The sequence below is a fragment of the Cydia splendana genome, chromosome 3 (assembly GCF_910591565.1).
Source record: "Cydia splendana chromosome 3, ilCydSple1.2, whole genome shotgun sequence".
NCBI classification, from domain to species: Eukaryota; Metazoa; Arthropoda; class Insecta; order Lepidoptera; family Tortricidae; genus Cydia; species Cydia splendana.
Window position 1 is genome coordinate 5,340,243 of NC_085962.1, and position 21,597 is coordinate 5,361,839.

Consider the following 21,597-nt stretch of genomic DNA (forward strand, 5'->3'; position numbering starts at 1 on the left):
CGTCCTTATCAAAATGCCAGGGAAATACGATGTCTGTGCGCGGTAACTGTCGGCTGGGGAGCTATTTGGCCCGTATTACCTTACCTTACCGATCTCAAAATGTGCCGCCATCTTTGGCGCTGACGGATTTGCTGCCTGTGTGATTTATGCCCCCGTTATGGCTATCACGTGCGAGTAAGTAATTGGTGATGACAAGGTTATTAAGTTTTTCAGTTCAGTTTTTATGTTGATGATATTTTAACATTAACCCGACATGTAAGTGGAAACATTTGATTTATTACCTAAAATTTAATAGCCTGTATACATATTTATAAATATGAACATTGAACACGTGGTATAGTCAGCAGCAGAAGTTGCTAAGCGGGCGAGGTGTTCAAAATTGCCTAATAGTGTTTGTACTCGTATAAAACTAAAATGTAAGTATGTACGCGTACGTTGAAAGTATTACAAATAAAGTGGACATGACTAAATTGTAATTACGATAAAGTTTAATATAGGTATTGTCTTTTTAAAGTTAAATGTTTTTTTTGCTGTAATTATTATCACAATTCAAAAGCAATTTAACAATGCGTTGGTGTCAAAGTGGAAAATATAAAGCGCTCGGGCATTTTATTTGCATAAATCAAAACGTCCAATCGGGAACAAGGAAATGTTAAACGAATTAAACACGCGACTGCGAATAATGCAAAAAGAAATGCACATTAAAAACACTGCATTCCGGGCAAATTATTTAATCACCTTACAGGCGGGCTGGGAACTGCGGGACACAGTCGCATTTAAATTGCAGTAAGAAATCTGACATTTATTATATTATTCATTTATCTATCTAAAGGAGATGTAGCGAATGACACATATTTGTTTAGATCGCGCGTAATTCGCTAAAACTCGTGTAACGCCCGCATAAAGCGCGCAATTTACAGCAAACTAGGAATGCAGTCGCGGATCACTAGATTTGGAAGCACTTCAAGAGCGGATCAGGCTACCGTGTCGCTTCATCGGCCAACATCAAAATTGAAAATCGTCCGTACAACGTGGACCTTATTACAAAAGGAATAAGGTCCACCGATGTACAGTTAACAGCGTGGGCGATGGTACGACATTAAGGGTAACATTCCATTTCTGACCGCAGCTGCACTTCTGGTACTGAACGCGTCGCTGTTACTGTCAATTTCCATAGTAAAATTGACAGTAGTGCAGCTGCGGTTGGAAATGGACTGTCACCTTAAAACTCGATGTCCACAGCAGCAGACCACTGTTATCCACTGCACAGACCTCACAGTCTTCCTTCAGATAGCTCGATATGAGGAGATTCCGTCCCAGTTTATAATAATGTGTAAAATATCTTACGATAACGCTTGCAGCGGTATGGAATCGGGTAAACGCAAGGCCGGTGGACAATATCTGCGGTACAAGGACGTCCTGAAACGCCACCTGTCGGCCACCGGCTTATCGTGTGAATCGTGGGAGGAGCTTGCAACTCGGAGATCGGACTGGCGAACTGCGGTCAACACTGGTCTCAACGACTTCGAAAGTGCACGCCTCGAAGATCTTGACGCTAAACGCCAGCTTCGAAAAGCTCGGCCCAAGCCCTCCTACACATACACTTACGACTCAAATGGCGAGCTTTACTGCATGTCTTGCGGCCGGAAGTTTAAAACAAAACTCGGTTTCGCAAGTCACGTTCGAGCCCATGCACGTCAGAATTTACAGAATACCTGATACTGATTTGTCCGGGTGTCGCCGTCGACGGATACGTCTGGGAGGACATCATCATCATCACATACAAATTGACGCTAAATTTAAAGTTTCAGTAGTATTATGATGCCCGCCTTTTTAAGTCAAGTCAGATTTTTTATCAAGGCTTTCTATAGTTTGATTCAATAATGTATTGCTTGGAGAACTGTTTAAACTTGTCCTTTGTGGCAAAAAACATTACAAATGAACGGTGCGAAGACAGTGCACAGTTATACAATTAAAATAAATCTTTTAATTACTCTTCGGTGCATTTGGCAACTGCATTGAGCTTAATATAAATTAGTTATTGTATTTTACTGTCGAAGTTATTTGTTAAGGCTTTAATTAAGTACATGCTTAGTTTTCTTTTTGTTTAATTGTTTTTGGTATGTTTTTTTAGATATATACCTATATTAGAATAAAATCCATGTTTTATTAGAGCCCTACCATTTAATGGAGACGATTCTCGTTTTTAAATAAAAGGTGGCTTCGTGTGGGTTTAGTTAAGATGCTTAATTTTGCTTACTGAAAAGATTAAGATTTTAGTCTTCAAATATATTACAGTGATCTATAACAACTTCCCACAAACCGTCTGTGTTAAGTAAGAGGTCTAACTATGACAAGCAGCTCTTAGGGTAGTGTCTTCATTTTCAGATATACATTTAAAACTTCGATCGTTTTAAAAATCCTTTATAGAACAAAAACAGCCAGCAAGGTAGTCAGTTCAGGCACCCTTAACGCTCAATACCGATTATTGTGCCAATTATTTTCATAAATTTCATAAAAAAACGTGAAATAACGCAAAGGAGCCAAAGGTCAGACGCCAAGAGCTCTAGTGTTCCGGCAAAAACAGCACAAAACAACGCGCGCACAGCCCGTCTGGCATATTTTCAATCGCAAAGGGTAATAGGTCAAAAATGACTACTTTACGAGATTATCCCGGCCAAAGCTAAGCAGAAATAAAGCTTCTAGAAAAGGCTTACGGATTAGTTTGCTTTGGATTTGTTTGTTTTCAGCATCTTTTGAAATGCTTGGTTTTATACAGTTATTTTATATGAAATAATTATACGGGAAGTAACATAAGATTTTCTAGCACATTCTTGTTCTTGTGTAAAAACCGTTCCTCGGTTTATTCGTACGGAAGTAATTGTTTGAATTGTTTTGTAAAGAACGTTTAAGTACCTACTTTTATAAGTCGAGGCTTGGTTCAATTAAATTTTGATATAAAATCGCAACTTTTATAAAAATATGTACAATTTTATATTAAATAGTAAAAATACATGTAATGACAGTGTAAAATGTCAATTAAACTCAGTGCAAACATACATAGGTACGCTTGCCAATCGCCGATTAGAAATTTCCTTTGATATTAATGATAACAAACTGCATGGTATCTTATACAATGTCACAAGAATGTCGGCATATGAATTTACTACATATAGCTATGACTGAGTAACCGTCTAGGGCGCAATACGGCTCGGACCTTGACCCCATTTCTGGAACTGCCGACGCTGTATGAAGGCATAACAGGAATGGTTTGTTCGCAGAACAAAGGAATATCTGTGCTATAAGGTCAAATTACTTCATCAGGGACCCGCTGGCACGGAAACCTATAAATGAGTATTGTATCTCCTTTTAAAGCTGCGTAATATTATCAACAATAGATTCTACTTCTAGAAATATTGTTTTCTAAGTAATTATAAGGAGTGAGGCATGTAGATTGTAGGTTTGATAGCAGAGTCCCTGGAGTTGCAGGCGTCAATAGGCTGCAGTAGCCGATTATTCGCTACGACCGATATGGTATAACGAAAAAATTATTCCTTTTATATTTGTGCAAAACATGCTACAAGATTTACAAGTCGGCGTATATAGTTTACGAGTTTACCAGACGAAATCTATGCGGAGAAAAATGCGGACAGAGTCCATTAAAAGAAAATGAACACAGCACAAAAACATCAAATGATTCTCCAGTCAGTTGGACCAAAGGGCTACAACTTTTTCCATTCCAAACTTGAACTATAAATCGTCACGCGCCAATGAACAATCCAACTACTTTATTGACAATTTATGGCAGATTTACATTACTGAGTAAATTACTGGCGGAACTTTCGGGCTGAGTTGACGGGTCGGGTCCTATTGATTTTCGACGAGTTAATGCAGGGTTGTGTGCCGGCAGATGCTTTGTAAGGTCTGATGGAATTGTCATTTGGTTATCGACTAGCCTAGTTACCTCGTATTCACAAGGTACCCTAGAAAACATTAGCAGGTGCAAACATTAAAAAAAAATTGCTTCTACTTTTGCATTGTAATAAAATGCATTTTTATTTTAACCAGAAAATAAATCTAATATTCATCTATGAATCGAATCGAAATTGTCTTTGTAATATACTATCGACCCGCCCCGGCTTTGCACGGGTAATAATTATACACCTAAACCTTCCTCAAGGATCGACTGATAGGTGAAAACCGCATGAAAATCCGTTTAGTAGTTTTTGAGTTTATCGCGAACATATAGACAGATGCGGCGGGGACTTTTGTTTTATAAGATGTAGTGAAGTTTAGACAAATCTATTATTTTCATTAAACATTTCGTGTCATTTGTATATAATGCCATCTATTTAAATTTGTTGAATAATCCTAAACTAAACAGCATTGTTATCATTTCACAATGTACGGTTAGCCAAGAAAGTGGTCTACCACTTTTCGACTCTATCAATCAGATGATAGTGTCGAAAAGTGGTAGACCACTTTCTTGGCTGACTGTACTTTACTTACAATACTTTTTATTGACTCCATACACAGTTTACAATGTATAGGTACAGTTCTAAAAATATCGAGGTGCTACGATTATCATTTTCATACTATCCCGAATAGAGGACGTTGAAGCCTCGGGAGAGCCTAGCCAAGATGGCAATCATACAAACAGCAACATTCTTAACTATCCATCGGTGGACCGTATGCCTGTTGTAATAAGGTTTACGAACTGTCAGTTAGCAGCGTGGGCGATGGTACATCCACAAATGCGAAACGAAAAAACAATTTATCGGGATGACAGATGCTACGAAGTCTTCTTCTTCCTCGCGTTATCCCGGCATTTTGCCACGGCTCATGGGAGCCTGGGGTCCGCTTGACAACTAATCTCATGATTTGACGTAAGCACTAGTTTTTACGAAAGCGACTGCCATCTGACCTTCCAACCCAGAGGGGAAACTAGGCATTATTGGGATTAGTCCGGTTTCCTCACGATGTTTTCCTTCACCGAAAAGCGACTGGCAAATATCAAATGATATTTCGTACATAATTTCCGAAAAACTCATTGGTACGAGCCGGGGTTTGAACCCGCAACCTGCGGATTGAAAGTCGCACGCTCTTGTCGCTAGGCCACCAGCGCTTTTTCGACAGATGCTACGAAGTCACGTGACTATTTCCTTACATTATTTAAGTTTCGATTGGGGTTTCTATCAACGACTGTCATCAAGGCCTTCAGGGCCGGCGATCTGGTAATAAAATACTCGCTTGATCAAATATTGGGTTGGAAAGATAAAATTTACTTTTCCCATTTCGACCCAACAAATAGCGGATCGCAAACGGTCCACGACTATAATAAAAAGAACCTGCCATGAATAAAATACGAGAAGGCACCCAAAGATACGTAGGTAAGAATAATTATTCATTTTTTTCTCGCCTCTCGAAGCGCCTTCGCAAAATATGATCGTTCATAACTCGAGAAAGAATTCCACCGTAATTTAATACTCCCCCTGAAAATAATATGTAAAAATACGCGCGGGAAGGCCACTTTCGGACCATTCCGGCCCATTCAGAACATTATGGGCCATCTCTCCTGCCTTTATCTACCCTGTGAGAATAAATCAGGATATTATTCCCGCGAAATATTATTTCCATATCTAATCAGTAAGAAATATGGATGTGATACGGAAATTATAATTTATGTGTTATTATTTTATCTGATACGTGATTCTGGGAATGTGGAAGAATATTGCGTTATCTGAGTTTTTTCTCTCAAAGATTAGAGATGTTACCATAAATTGAAAGCGTTATTTCGTTTTACAAGAGGGCAAAATCGTTGTTTAGCTCCTCGTGTTAATATTGACATCCGAACAAGCGAAAGATTGCAAAATTGAACCAAGAACGTAGCGAGTGGTTCGAATAATTGAATATTAAGCGTTGCGAAGGTTCAAGGCACACGGCTTGATCACTACACCAACGCGGAGAAAATACTGACTGTATAACATTATAAATCAAATCCAAATGAACGCTATTAAATATTTATCAGTCAAACTCAATCAAAAGTTAATTCCACCAGCCAACATAATTAAACAACTCAATATATGCATCAAATTATATTGCGACTCCTGTGGATAAAATGCAACTTTCTCAACAGTTTTTGTAAAATAAAGAGAGCCTTTACAAGCTGGTGTGGTGAAAAATAAATGTTACGTTAAGATTGTGTTTTATGTCAATATTTTTATGTGGATAACGCCATGGCCGCAAATTATATACGGTGTGTAATATTGTTATTATGTTCATTGATAATGAAATAGCAAATTAGTTTATTGAAAGGTAAGGTGGGGTAAGACTAACATAGTTTATTTTGCTCGGGGCAAGACAAACAGTATGAGGATTCCATACAAGTGATAATCTTACTTTACTGAAGTAACAAGCATTTAATTAGTATTTTCTCACGCGCCGGGCACTTTACTAACCCGCTCACCATATTTTTTTCTGTAAATTGAATAATATAATTATAATGTTTACACTGTTCTATACTCTGTATATTTAGGTAAGTACTTCAATAAAAGAAAAAAACCGGGCAAGTGCGAGTCGGACTCGCGCACTTACCGGGTTCCGTACCATAATGAAAAAAAAAAACGGAAAAAATGCAAAAAAAAAAACGGTCACCCATCCAAGTACTGACCACGCCCGACGTTGCTTAACTTTGGTCAAAAATCACGTTTGTTGTATGGGAGCCCCATTTAAATCTTTATTTTATTCTGTTTTTAGTATTTGTTGTTATAGCGGCAACAGAAATACATCATCTGTGAAAATTTCAACTGTTCGTGAGATACAGCCTGGTGACAGACGGACGGACGGACGGACGGACGGACAGCGAAGTCTTAGTAATAGGGTCCCGTTTTACCTTTTGGGTACGGAACCCTAAAAACTAATAATTTGTACATTTTCGGGTAGTTATAACATTTATTGATTAACCAACCAAATACAAAACCACCTGGATTTTCACTGAACAACCTGCCTTTAACCTACATAATTTGATCATGTAATGTTTTCATCTACCCTCAACTGGCTTAAGAAGCCATTTGAGGGTAGATTTTGTTTACTATTTTTTAAATACCTAAAGATACAGACTATAGAACATTAAACCAACCAAATAAAATAAAGCTTTATACGTATTACTGCACAACACAGTGCACAAATTAACTAGATCTACAATTATTTATTTCCGCGTCTATAATTCATGCCCCGGCTAAAGCAGACACTAAACCTCTTAATATCTAAAGGGAAATTCCTCGGGAAATTATAACGCTTCCTCCGTAATTACCAGCGGGTCCAAATTGGATGAAATTTAAGACCTTAATCAAATCTCCGTGTAATTCAGGCATAACTAAGCTTGCTTTGCGACGCTACCAACTACTTGAGTCTTAGTTTTGTCTTTAATTATACATAATGTACCTACAGTTTGTGAGTCGCGTTCTTTGATTTTGAAATGGATTATACAGATGTAGTGCAAAATTGTTTTCCATCGTATTTTGTCGGAAACGTTAAAGATAGCGAAAAAGATGTTTTCACTTCTCATGCTCAAAAAGTGCACCTTTATGTCGTGCGTAGACGACATAAAATCGCATTTTATGCTCTAGACTCTAGAGCATAAAAGTAAAATTTTCTTCTAAGACTAAAGTAATCGGTCGCAACAGCCAAACAGTTAAAACATATTGCACAATTTTACTGCGCAATAAAATTGTGTAGATGACAAAACTTGTTATATTATTTTATTTTTGCTACAATTTATTAGAAATCCGTATTTTCTGTCATTAAATTTAGTAAATCACATAAAATAGGAGTCGATTATCGTTCAAAAAAGCTCTGAAATGTTTGACTTGGCAGAAAACCAAGCGTCTGAAACTCTGATCACATGTTAAAAATTAAAAAGTTAGTTGGTGGGAATTGGTTATGTATAGTTCTTTCGCTTTACGACAATTTCGTGGTGTAAATTGCCGTGAAAAATATAATTTATTTTCCTCGCAATCAAAGTGAAAAGCAGAGTGTACAACAAGGGCATAAATGTCCATTTTTACCCTCGTCTACTATTTTGGTCTTCGCTTCGCTCAGACCAAAAAATTACTTTGAGTAATAATGGGTCACTTTATGCCCTTGTTGTACAATGTACTATTTTTACTGTTAATATAAGGTGCAGGGGCACTTTATGTTAACAACTTTCTGTCGTAATGCTCAAAATATATGTCCTACATAGGTGGCTCTATCGATTTCCTGTCACAGACGTTGAATTAAGTCGATCGTGTTACGTTTGTGGTCAGTGGTCGCAGATCACTTGTCGACAAATCAGGTGACGCACGGAGCCACATTGTAAAGGATGACTCACGGTAGACCGGGCCAGACCCGGGCCGAGGCGTCCGGCATGTCATTTTCTATGACGGCTGATCGGTGATCACGTGGTGCTTTCCACGGAAAACGAAGCGCCGGAAGCTCCGGCCCGGCCCCGGCCCAGTCTAGCGTGAGACATCCTTAAGTCGCAAAAGGATATTAGTACTTAAGATTTAATATATTTTTTGCATGTGATACTTAATAGCTACCTATATTATGTTAGCCGCGGCCATGACCAGTGAAACCTGTGTCGAAACGTCTGTAAATACGGGTAATAAAATAAATTCGCGAAAGACCCCTCTATAAATTTGAGGTAATATATGTGAAATGTCTTGAAAAATCAAATGGCATGAGATATAACTGTAAGATTAGCTCGCTGCATTCATAAGTGAGTATTGTTAAGTGCTATTTGTCGTATAACTGTATGCTTCATAATATAAGTATATGTATCTAGAACGAATTCTACCAAAAACGAGAGACTGACAAAATTCTAGGTCTATTCATAATATGGAATTTAGTAGTGGGTAATCTATGGTGTTGCGGTCAGTGCGTTCAGGCGATTAACGACCTTAAGTGCACCCAACAGTGTGCGTCAACGAGAAATATCGGTTGAGATCTAGGGAGCATACTTATTGTAAGGCCAGGTGTGGTAATTAGAGATATTTACCGCCTGGCTGTGGACTACTGGAACGATATTTACAATCGGGTACTGAAATATCAATACTTCGATTTTATACTTGAGGTGACATGCGGATTGCGACCGTAGCAGCGTTAAGGGGCCCACTGATTAACAGTCCGCCGGACGGTATCGGCCTGTCAGTTAGAACAAAATTTTGACAGTTCCGAACAACTGACAGGCCGATACCGTCCGGCGGACTGTTAATCAGTGGGCCCCTTTAGGCTAGCGTATGCTGAGACGCAGGCGACGCAGTTCACGAAGCGCAGCGCAGAGCAGATTTTGTGGGCATTTTCACTTAAAAGTGTATCATTTACTTTTTTTCGAGAATCCATCAACTTTTGGATTATTTCTACTCAGAATCACGAGGACTATATTGATTAAAAAAGAAAAAAAATATTGTTCCAAAAAATCAGTTTTGTAACGCATTATCACATATGTCCATTTTGTATGGACTGTTACAAAACTGACACCCAAAATTTGTATGAAAAACTGGGGACACTTTTTTTCTTTGTCTCATTCAATGGTATTCGTAATTCTGAGTCTAAATAAATAGGTAACCCAAAAGTTGATGGTTTTTCGAAAAAAAGTATATGGTACCTATTTGTCTGGAAACCCCCTTGTATTGTATGGAACGTCCTAGTGATGCAGCGTGTGTAGCTATGAAAGAACGTTCTATACTTTACAAAATCTGCTCTGCGCTGCGCTGCGTGAACTGCGTCGCCTGCATCTCAGCATACGCTTAGCCTTACGGCCTGGCCACGACATTGGTCTAAAGGGGCCCACTGATTACCAGTCCGCCTGCAGTCTCTGGCCTTATCGGGCGGCCTGCCGTCCTAGACCAATAACGTCCACAAACATAAGCGATTATTGCCGGCCGGCAATGGTCTGCTGCCACCTCTGCGACTACAGACGAGTCGTCAGTTTCCCACCGTACGGCCGTCCGCCGGCAATAGTCTGATATAATTTTGACAGGTCCCTACAAATTGACAGTTCGCCGGACGATATCAGCCTGTCAGTTGATCGCAAAAGGCCACACATTAACAGTTCTACTTCAGATTTTGGACTGACGGCTATTCGAACTACGGCTCGTCGATTCCGGTCGGCGTCGACAGATATCTGCCGGACAGTCCGTGGCCTGCAGGCTAATTTACACACACATTATCAGATAGCCGGCCGGTGGCCTGTTGGCCGTCATCTGCTGTCAGTCGAGAGCCCTCAGTTTCATGTTTTTCAACTAGTTTAATTTTTTCATCAAAATGGACAGTCGACGTCAAAGATAATGTTTACACTTTTGGACCTTATTCCTTTGTAATAAGGCAAAAAATGTAAACATATTTTTGACTACTATAGTGAAACCTGGTTAAAAGGGGATATTACTGCAATGTTCTGCCGCCAGAGTGCAGCACTACCGACTCAGTAAATTCATAGACTAACTTATACATAACTGTTTTTGACAAGTTTTCACAGACAATAAAATATGACATTGATGCATCAAGGCGGTTTGTTAACAAGGGCCTACCGGTAAACGCGAAAATCGAAATTTAGTTATCTGCCTCTTTATCGCTCGAATATGCAAGAGTGATAGAGAGATTAGATAACGAAATTTCGATTTTCTTGTTTCGCGGTAGGCCATGTGATTGACGTGACGTGTGATGTGTCAATGTGGTTTGTTTACTGTATGTGCCACAAAGGTGCCACCTACGCACTAGGTTGTTGTCGAATACAATGGCTCGCTTTTCGTATATACTTGCAAATGATTACATCGAGGATGAATGTGTCACTGAGTTTCATAGGATACTTTCCCAAAACACAAATTACCGTCCCCGCGACGTACTTTTGATGCAGGCTATGCATCTAATCGAGTCCGTTCCCGCCGAAGAAGAATTAATGATATATTAAATATATAGTAAAAACTACAAGGGTTGTGAAACTATAAGGGTTCCTATAGGGTAGTTGAATACGGAATCCTAAAAACAGGCAAACAACCTCTGTAAAATATAACGATGCGAGCGGAACACTAAATGCCTCGAGCTATCTCGGGCTTGGCCAAATTATTTATTACAAGGTATCAAACAAAAAAATCACTCGGGTAACGGCCAAGTAGACCTAATATTATGTAGAAAAGGTTTAAAAGAGTAGAATGAATATAACAAAAACATAACAGTAAAGTATTTTCATTTTTTTCAATTTGGTATACATAGATAGTACCTAAATAAGAGCCGGTGTAAGTAAAAGTATGTTGAATCCACCGCTTGCAGCTTGTGACTCCATATCCTTTTTTTGTAATAATTGTCACATATTACGAGAATTTCGGGTAGGTAATATCGCCACGCCACGCTCTGTAACTCCGAACACAGTTTGCTCCAGATATTCTCTTAACTTAAAACGGAATGAATTAATGATGTCATAATTCGGATCCCACTTGTAGCTGAAGAATTTCAAGCGTAGGTCTTATCTCTTGTCTAAGCAGGTACCTCCATACTTGCGCTAGTGTTTCTACCACGTGTCTTTATAGTAGGGCTCGCGGTCGTGTCCGGGTTTCGTGTACACGTGTTCGGTACCCGTTTCCGAACTACACGTACACGGTTTTCTGACCCGTTCTACACGTGTAGTCGTGCACACGTGTAATTAAGATCCGTGTATCCGGGTACCCGTGTAGCCGTGTACACGGCGAAACGGACCTTAAATACACGCGGGCCTAACCCGTCCTTGGCGTGTAGCGGAGATTGTAGTAATGTATATATGGATGTTCAATGTGATTGATATGTGTTGTACCAATTTAATTTATTTTTCACCTCAGCAGCTCGAACAAGGGTGCTTTGCTAACAGTGAGCAAAATGCGATTTTGTTAAAGGAAAATATAACATATTCCGTTCGTGGTAGTTTCAGTCAGAGATGGGCAAAATTAATTTGAATGACGAATTACGAATGAGAATTACCAAATCATTCGCGAATGACGAATAATTTTTTCGAATGATCATTCGTGTTCAATTCATTCGCGAATAATTTATTCGGCGAATAAAATAGCCCACGAATAAATTATTTGCGAATAATATTGTCGAATAGTTAGCTTACAAAATAACTATTTAGCTATTTTATATCCCAATAGTAAAAAGAAAATGTTTTCTATCGGTTTATCTGGTTGGTTGATTTGAGGTGTGGAAACTGGGAATACGCCTCATGTATTGGCGGTCACGTGGGGCGAGAACAACTGGAAATACACCAATAATGGGGGTATTCCCGTTTGTCCCCTTCGGGAACATGTGGGAAAAGACAAACAATCTTTCCCATTTGTCCCCACTTCATTGAAGCAGGGACAAATAGGAACACACCATTAACGGGTGTATTCTTATTGTTCCCCGCCGGGAACAGATGGGAATAGGCGCTGCATATAAAACATTTCCATTTGTCCCTCATGTATGGCGTAGGTCACGTGGATAGGGGACAAATGGGATTACATCAATAATGCACCCATTATAACCAATAATGGGTGTATGCCCATTTGTCCCCGCGGGGAACATATAGGAAAAGAAGCCGCATATAAATATTTCCCATTTGTTCCCACCTTATTTTTGTAAGGACAAAAGGGAACACACCATTTTCGGATGTATTCCCATTTGTCCCCGCCGGGTACAGAAGTGATAGGATTTGCATATAAATATTTCCCATCTGTACCCTCCTTATTGGTGTGGGACAAATGGGAACACACCATTTTCGGAAGAATTCCTATTTGTCCACGCCGCGAGAGACATTTGGGAAAAGACGCTGCATAGAAATCTTTTGTATCGGCACCAAATGGGAACACCAATATCGGGGACAAATGGGAACACCAAAACTCATATAAAACATTCCCATTTGTCCCCGCCTCATGTATGGCGTAGGTCACGTGAATCGGGGACAAATGGGAATACACCAATAATGCACCCATCATTACCAATAATGGGTGAATTCCCATTTGTCTCCGCGGGGAACATATGTGAAGACCCTGCATAAAAATATTTTCCATTTTTCCCCACCTTATTGGGGTGGTGATAATTGGGAACACAATTTTCGGATGTATTCCCATTTGTCTACGTCGGAAACTGATGGAATAGGTGCTGCATATAAATCGTACCCATTTGTCTCCGCCTCACGTATGGCGGCGGTCACTTAGGGCAGGAACAAATAGGAATACACCAATAAAGAGTGTATTCCCATTTGTTCCCGCGAGAAACTTATGGGGAAAGACGCTGCATAGAAATCTTTTGAGGTGGGGACAAATGGCAACGCCAATATCGGGGACAAATGGGAACACCAAAATTCATATAAACATTCCCATTTGTCCCCGCCTCGTGCATGGCGTAGGTCACATGAATTGGAGACAAATGGGAATACACCAATAATGCACCCATTATTGGTGTATTCCCATATTACTAATAATTACCAATAATGGGTGAATTCCCATTTATCTCCGCGGGGAACATATGGGTAGACCCTACATAATAATATTTTACACAAATATCGGATGTATTCTCACTTGTCCCGGCCGGGAACAAATGGGAATAGGCGCTGCATATAAACAATTCCCATTTGTCCCCACCATGGATGGCGACGGTCAGTTGGGGCCTTTCCCAAAATTTTCCTTGGCTCTAAAATACGCTGCAGTTGCATACCTATTCAGATTTGCCATCTGAGTGTGTATTACAAAAATCCTTCGTGTAATTTATTCGAATAATTCATTTCTTATTCGAAATTCTAAACGAATGGTTTATTCGCGAATATTAATCTCACCATAATTATTTAGATTAAAAATGATTCGAATAATGCCCAACTCTGGTTTCAGTAAGCATAACTATCTACTTTTGTATTAAATAATCATTTAGGTTTATATAACACTTTAAACTCTCGCGTTTTGTACACATAATTACACAAACGGGTCTACCGCGATGTAATTTCACTGTTTTTACCTTTAATTCCGACGTTTCAGCTGAGTTGCACCAGCTGTGGTCACGGAAAGACTGACGTCCCAACAAATGGTAACATGGTGGTGGTGGTATTTAGGTTTACTTTAATTATCAAAAACCTACATCAATGAAGAAACTGAAATACCAACAATGAAGTCAACGGTTACTGAGATATTGTTAATTTTAATCTTATGATTATTGAAACAAATTGTACTTACCTACCTATTATTGACATTACAAATCAATCCAGTAAAACTGCAAAGTAGGTAATCGAATCTTCCTAACCTTCTACATATTCAATCGTATGTCTTCATAGCACGAATCTCCGCTACACGAGAGTGAAGGGTCGAACCGGCGGGTAAATAAGATCCGTTATTTCGTGTATCCGTGTACCCGTGTACACGGGTACCCGTGTAAACGTTTCCGAATCCGGGCGGGTTCGTGTAGTTCGGGTTCTTAAGCCCGGCGGGCTTAAGAACACGGGTACCCGTGTCAGCGTGTAACACGTGTATCGGGAGCTCTACTTTATAGCGGAATCAAAACGCACAATAGCTAGTATTTTCATTGCTAGCTGCCGTGAACGCCATCGAAGGTATACCTCCCGGCGTTGTCTTGAGAACTATTAAAATTTTAACCAGTGTTGTTATATTGGGACGCTAATTTCCCTATTTGAATCTTTCAATGTTTGCTCCTTTTTTACTCGGTTACTTACTCTTCCAGCAATCAATAATCAAGTCTGTATTTTCAAATATATAAGCCATGCAAATACTATAATAACATGTCACATTTAAAATTAATAGAGAAAAAAATAAGGTTTATGTTATAATTCTCTCTATGACATTTATTTTTGACTGACAGTAAACAACAGTTGCGAGGTAACAACATGATAAATAAAGAAAAGTCTTGACAAACTAGATACTATGCAACCTTCGCATTGTTGTATTCATGCCTTAAAATTAAAATGATGCCTATGAACCAACTATGAACTCTAACTATACTAGAATTAAAGTTGAATTTTACTAACGTACACATCTGTTTTTTTTTTACTGATTCAATTTAATTTGACAGAAGCCCTACCGTATTTAAGGTTAATAAGGTCTACTGGCCTTAAAATTGTGTATGAAATTACAAGCAAATATCAGCGTCATAAATTAAGTATTGGATCCGTGATGTTCGAAGACAAAAAGTCGTATGCTTATTTTAGGGACTATGAACTCTTAAGTACTAGGAATAAAGTAGAATTTACTAATGCTGTAACGTGTGTCGATCGCCGGCCGGCTACCTCATGATGTGTGTTTGACTGGACTCGAGGCCACGGACTGTCCGGCGGATATCTGTCGGCGCTGACTGGAATCGTCAGGCGGCCACACACTATCGGTTCGTGTAAGTCGTCAGGCCGAAAACTGACAGAGAACTGTTTAGTGTGTGGCCTTTTGCGGTCAACTGACAGGCTGATATCGTCCGGCGGACTGGTAATCGGTGGGCCCCTTAAGGCGATTGGCGGCTGGCTGTTGCAGCGGTAACGCATAATCAATAACGCTCTTAATATTCTTGATATATTGAGTGATAAAACTTCCCAATCGCGACAGTAATGCGGCAACAACAGCAACGCAGTTTTTCAAGTTTATAGCGACAATCCTCCCATCAACGCTGCAACAGTACGATGCTACGGTCACAATCCAAATTTCACCTTTAGTCTGGTTTTATCTTACCTTATTTATTCATTATGACAAGTTATGTATCATTAGGCAGCCCGTATTTTGTATAAGTTTATATAAATATTTTGATGCGGGGTCATCAAAATAATTTCCTAATGTACACATAATTGCTAGAAAGAAACGCGTACGACCACGATTCCACGATTGTTGTAATCGTTGTCAAAATAGTCAGGGCTATTATAAAATTATTTTCTGAAATTGGACTCGTAGTGACCATTTAGGTCATCGGACTTATGGCATAAAGAGACCGATTCCATATAAAGGCCATATTTTATACATTATTAAAATCACAGTTCTTGCACGTGCTTTAAATGGATTGAATAAAGGGATTATTACTGCAACGTTCCTGCCACCAGAGTGCAGCACTAGGGCACATAGTCAACCATAGAGTAACTTTATACATACTAGGCCTTAAACAGTTTTTTTGACAAGTTTTCACTATGACATTGATGCATCAAGGCGGTTTGTTTACAGGTGGCCTACCGCGAAACGCGAAAACGTGCGTGTTTCGCGGTAGGCCCTATGATTGTGCTAGTGACCCCCTCTACGCAGAGTTTTGCGTAATATTTCCTATTCTAAAGACTTTTAAGGGGGTGAGTGGACGGGAAATTGCTCATTAAAGGTATACATTTGCATTTGCCATTTTATTCTACTATTGTATTATCAAATAAACTATAAACACATGCCATCTATTTATAATAAGGGACTTTCATAAAATACTTCGTAATTCATAAAGGCGGGCTATATATACACACTATTTAATTTTATATGAAGCATCATACAATTACTTATTAATATATTTTAAAGAAATGTTAGTTTACCATGTAAGTTTATTAGGTCGAAAATAAGTACTTTACAGGGTTATTTATAAGGTTTTTGTACGTATAAGTGGTATATTAATTTTTAATTAATTGTAACATGTGTACTGTGTAGATTTGAGCATGTAATATCATAGATTACGGTTTGTTGTAATGGAAACATATTATTTCGTTAAAATGGAAAGAAATGTATTCAACAGAAATAAATATTAGTTATATAAACAAAACATACATAAACACATCCTCTTAGGGCTCACGATTCTAGCTATACAGTCACGTCTGAAAATATCGATCCCGACAAAGTTCTAAAAATATGTATACACGACCCTATTGCTCATAATAGGTAAGTGTATTCCTAGTTTCCTACATATTTTTGCACTTTGTCCGTATAGATGTTATTAGACGTGACTGTTATTATTCAGTTCAATGAAAAAATCACATCCAATTGAAACAGAGTTGCAATTGTTTTATTCCGTTCAATTTATAAACAAAACAAAACGAACTCTATTTTTAGTGTTCCGTGCAAAACTGTTCACGGAACACTTATGGGATCACTTCGGTCTTGCAATGAGGGTTTCCGCGATCGAGATTTTCACTAGATGGCAGCACCGTGACGAGAGGTCTAGCTGTCATAATCCACCAATCATGTTTAACCATGTTTTTTTTTGGTGAATTTTGACAGCAGCTGTCAAAAAGACCTCTCGTCACGGTGCTGCCATCTAGTGAAAATCCCGATCGCGGAAACCCTCATTCAGTTAAATGCGTTTTTCTCAGATTACCGTTTGACGTAGATACCTAAAATTTGGAACAGTTACAGCAATTACCACCACTAATATTATAAATAAGTCAAACAATATAGGTTCGAATTTCAATAGGAAATTTCTGTCATGGCCGCCTTAGGAGGATATAATATAAAATATGTGTATGAACCATATAAGCAAAGCCTTGTGGTCGTGCCCGGTCGGGTAAGCGGTGAGAAAAGGTGGGTAATGTGTTAGTTGTACCTTCACCGTCAGATCATCTCCGTTGAGGAGTTGCAACTGGAAATAAAAAAATAAATTAGACGAAATTATATTTGAAGTAGAGAACCGGTTGAACTTCAAAATGGCGATGAAGTCTCGATTAATGTTTTAATAACAAAACTTCCGTAAGACACAGACATATTAAATATATTAAGAACGGGTCACTCACGTATTTTAAGTCGAAAAACGCTCGACATGTTTCACTCCGTACCGAGGAGTCTCATCAGGAGTTTGCGTTTACGGTGACGGACCGGCGCAGACTGCGGGCCGCAGCCCTCCGCACCCGATGACTCGGCGCAGGCGCCGGTGGCGGCAGGGGGGGCGAGAAACTACCCTCGTTTATCGCATTATTGTCAAATGATGGGTTGCACACAACACTCACTACGTCATTCGCAAATGGTTCGCAACCCAAGATCCTGATGACACTCCTCGGTACGGAGTGAAACATGTCGAGCGTTTTTCGACTTAAAATACGTGAGTGACCCGTTCTTAATTTATTTAATATCTCGATTAATGTTGTTTAAAGTGTAATATTGATAGCTTATTATTATGCAGTGAACTAACGTGGAAGTGTGCAAGAATTAGTCTTGAAGCGTGTTTAATCATTCTTTGACACTTTTGACATGTGGCGAAATAATCCAAAATTTGAAAGCCATTTTTTTAAAGGAAGAAGATTAAACCTTACTTTTCAAACACCTTATTCGCACGCCGCTCGGTGTGCGAGCAGGACATCACTATACCTATGTATAGCGATGTCTCTGAATTTACTTTGACAATCCGCCTCTATTTCAAATTCTCTTTGGCTTCACCGACTATATTCCTATCCATCTAGGTATAATCGTTTGTGTTGCCATAACAACGACTCTGTGTAATTCACTCAAACAGAAATCAGAATAACCAGACTACCATAAAACAAAAGGAATCTACATAATGATCATTCAAATACTCCGTGAAATTTAATATCCTAACCAAATTCCACAAAAACAAACCGAATATATATCTGAATTCCAATATCGACATCAGAGTGTATGAAACAAAGGCCAAAGCAAAATCCATCCAAAATCTTCTGCAATCGAATGCAGTGAATGAGATAGCGATTGAAGCATCCTTCAGGGTGAGAGGGACGCAAGATATGCGGACACTACAGCCAGTAGCTACGATACGTGAACCGAATTCTAAATGTGTTAGAACGTACGGCCCGATTCGAACATGCTTAAAATAAGATGTCACAGAGATATGATTCTGTCAGTGTTAAAAGTTAAAATAACGTAAAAGTAAATACAACCCTTTTGTACTTGTATGTACTTATTTACTTGCGTATTGTTTTTTGCATGCAACCGCGAAAATACATACGCAAACAAATATAACAAACCACCATCAAAAGTACTAAAAACTTTTTGAGTTTAGGAATATGTATTTCCGCAAAGTAACGCCTTTAGCTATTAAATATTTAAAAACGATTACGATGTAAAGTACATTTTGAACGTCGCTGAAACTTCAGTACACTCCAAACTAGGACGTATTTTCGCTTCCTTCGCTTTGTACTTGTAGTGAAAAACTTTAACATACACCTTCGTGATGTAACTTCAGATGTATAGCCGTAACTTCCGCACGCTCTTATTAAAGTTCCTTATTCACGCGAAATTAGATTTTAGTTCTTTAGAATAAGGCTGCGTTTCGTTGTTTTATGAACGGAGTGATATCAAGTTGGGAAGGTTGAATTGGGATGTTTTTGAGTCTCGATTTCAAGGCACGTGGCGCGATTTAGAGATGTTTAGGGCAACGCTGTGCCTACATTTCACGCGTAAAATACGTGTCATTTATAAACAACAGTTCAGATATTTCGAGGAATATGTTTGTGGAACTTTTTGCGACTTTACACACAGAGGGTCTACCGCGAACCACGTTCGACGTGTTGCCTCTCTGTCGCACTTGTCAATTCGTACGTGTGACAGGGAGGCAACACTTCAAACGTGGTTCGCGGTATATCAGTATTCCTTTTGACCGCGCCGAAACATACAAGATTGTATTTTCGGTAGTGATTGACCGGCCGAAATTTCGGTGTCTGCATAAAAATGTTTCGGCCGCACCGGTTTAGGCCGAAACTAAAACAAAAATGAACCTTCGGAGTCTAATCCGGTTTCGGCAAAATCCGGTTTCGATCGGAAACTATTGATTTCGTACTAAATGACAGGTTGATTGGACGAAATTAGGCAATCGAACTGTAATTTTAGTAACTGGGAAATAATAACAAGGTTTAGATAAACGTCTGGTTTTTACTAGTGTATGAGAGTAAGTATTATTAAGGTAAGGTGGAGTCAGACGAACATAGTTTATTTTGCTCGGGGCAAGACAAACTGTATGAGGATTCCATACATGTGTTTAGGTGATAGTCTTATCCCACCCTACCTCAGTATTTATTATAAAGTATGTAGAAGGTAGTAGCTTTTGAACTTCACGAAGCCAATAAAAGTTTCTCAAGCTTACTTATACTTGTAGTTTACTTTTAAATCACTTTACTACTAGTCTAGAAAAGATAATTAAATTCAGAATATCAAAGAAGTTGATTATTTTTTAAAGTTTCGCGTCGATAGTTGTGAGATTGAGTTGCAGGAACTTTATTAACTGAGTTAGCAAGTCCAGGGAAGTTTGAGAATCCAAGATTGTTTTACGGTGGACGTTATCAAACTGGATGCCAGTAAATTATGTTATTCACTTATCCACCATCGACGCTGTACTGAAAGAAATGTTTGCATAACAATAACATAGTATTTTGTTACTACTTACACATAACTTGGTTGCGAACAATGTGTTACAGTGCCAATGGGTCGGTTTGTAACCAACAAAATCGGTTTTAGGTTATCAAAATATATTTCTTTATTACTTAAGTTCAGTTATTTTTTGACTTGCTTAATGAGTTCGGCAAATTACTCAGCATCAGCGTGTTAAGACGCAATTACGCAAAATAGTACATCATTTTTATATTGAATTTTAACACGTTTTAACCAAAGGCAATTGTCATGAAAAAAATATACACGGAAATTAGACTATATTTCCAAGACAAAAAAAACACGAATTCATGTCTAATTTTTGTTTATCTTCAGTTGTTTGTCGTTATCCTGCATACCATAGCATTACTAGTGTAGGTAATAGCTGAGGGATCAGCCGAGCAAAATACAAAAGAATATTTTCCGAGAAATTGAGATAAAAGGTTAAAACTAGTTTCGGTTTCGGCATAAAAATCATGTTTCGGCCGAAGGTTCGTTTTCGGCCAAAAAACTGCCGAGCCTTTCTGCCTCACCGAAACTGTATTTTCGGTAGTGTCCGGCCAAAGCTTTGGTTTTGGTTTCGGCAAAAAATCCGGTTTTGGTCGGACACTAGTAAAAACCCGTTCATATCTGCTGTCGCGACTTCCACGTGACGCGCTCTTTTGTTTCCTTTTAATTTCTTGGCTTTATACCCACTCTTAAGTGAGGAAGATGTAGATGTAGAATCGAAGGTAGATATTGTTATAAACTGTTGGTACCCGGCGCCACTGAACCTAAATAAGAGAATATTCGGTCTGTATCTACTTCGGAAGGCGAACGAGGTTATTCTATTATTACAAAGTTTGAGTTTGCTGTTCGAACCTTTCCGGGTATTAAACTGTTTTTGTATAAACATTTATTGTTGTTGGTAAGTTCGGTATTGAGTTTACAAAATGATTTTATTATTATAACGAATAGGCAAAGTTCTGTTTTGTGACTAAACTTAAAACACAATAAATACATTAATATAACAAAGCAATTGTAGTGATGTTTAGCAATTGTACTTTTCCCACAGAACAACAACATACAACTAGCCTTTTCTTGTATAATAAAATTATGTACCTAATTGGTATACTTAATTATAATTTGCTGTATACCTTTAAGGCTCCGTCACACAGGCGCGGTTTCCGGGCGGTGCGTGAGCGTTTTATATGTAAAAACAACGAACGTGTGACGAAGCCTTTTCAGTTAAAGCCCGGGTCAAAAACATTTTAGAAAAAGGTCACTTCTGTGGACA

At 38.7% G+C, this 21,597-nt stretch overlaps 1 protein-coding gene across 4 annotated transcripts in view; it reads right to left on the reverse strand.

Annotated features, from left to right (window-relative positions):
• LOC134806382 (teneurin-m) overlaps window positions 1-21,597 on the reverse strand; it is a 693,234-nt gene that overhangs the window by 247,545 nt on the left and 424,092 nt on the right. Inside the window, exon 3 of one of the 4 annotated variants that reach the window (XM_063779612.1) lies at window positions 17,536-17,571. The exons of the other annotated variants lie outside the window; for them this stretch is intronic. The gene's annotated coding sequence lies outside the window, so the exon portion shown is untranslated. The remainder of the gene's footprint in view (window positions 1-17,535; window positions 17,572-21,597) is intronic. 4 annotated transcript variants of the gene reach the window in all.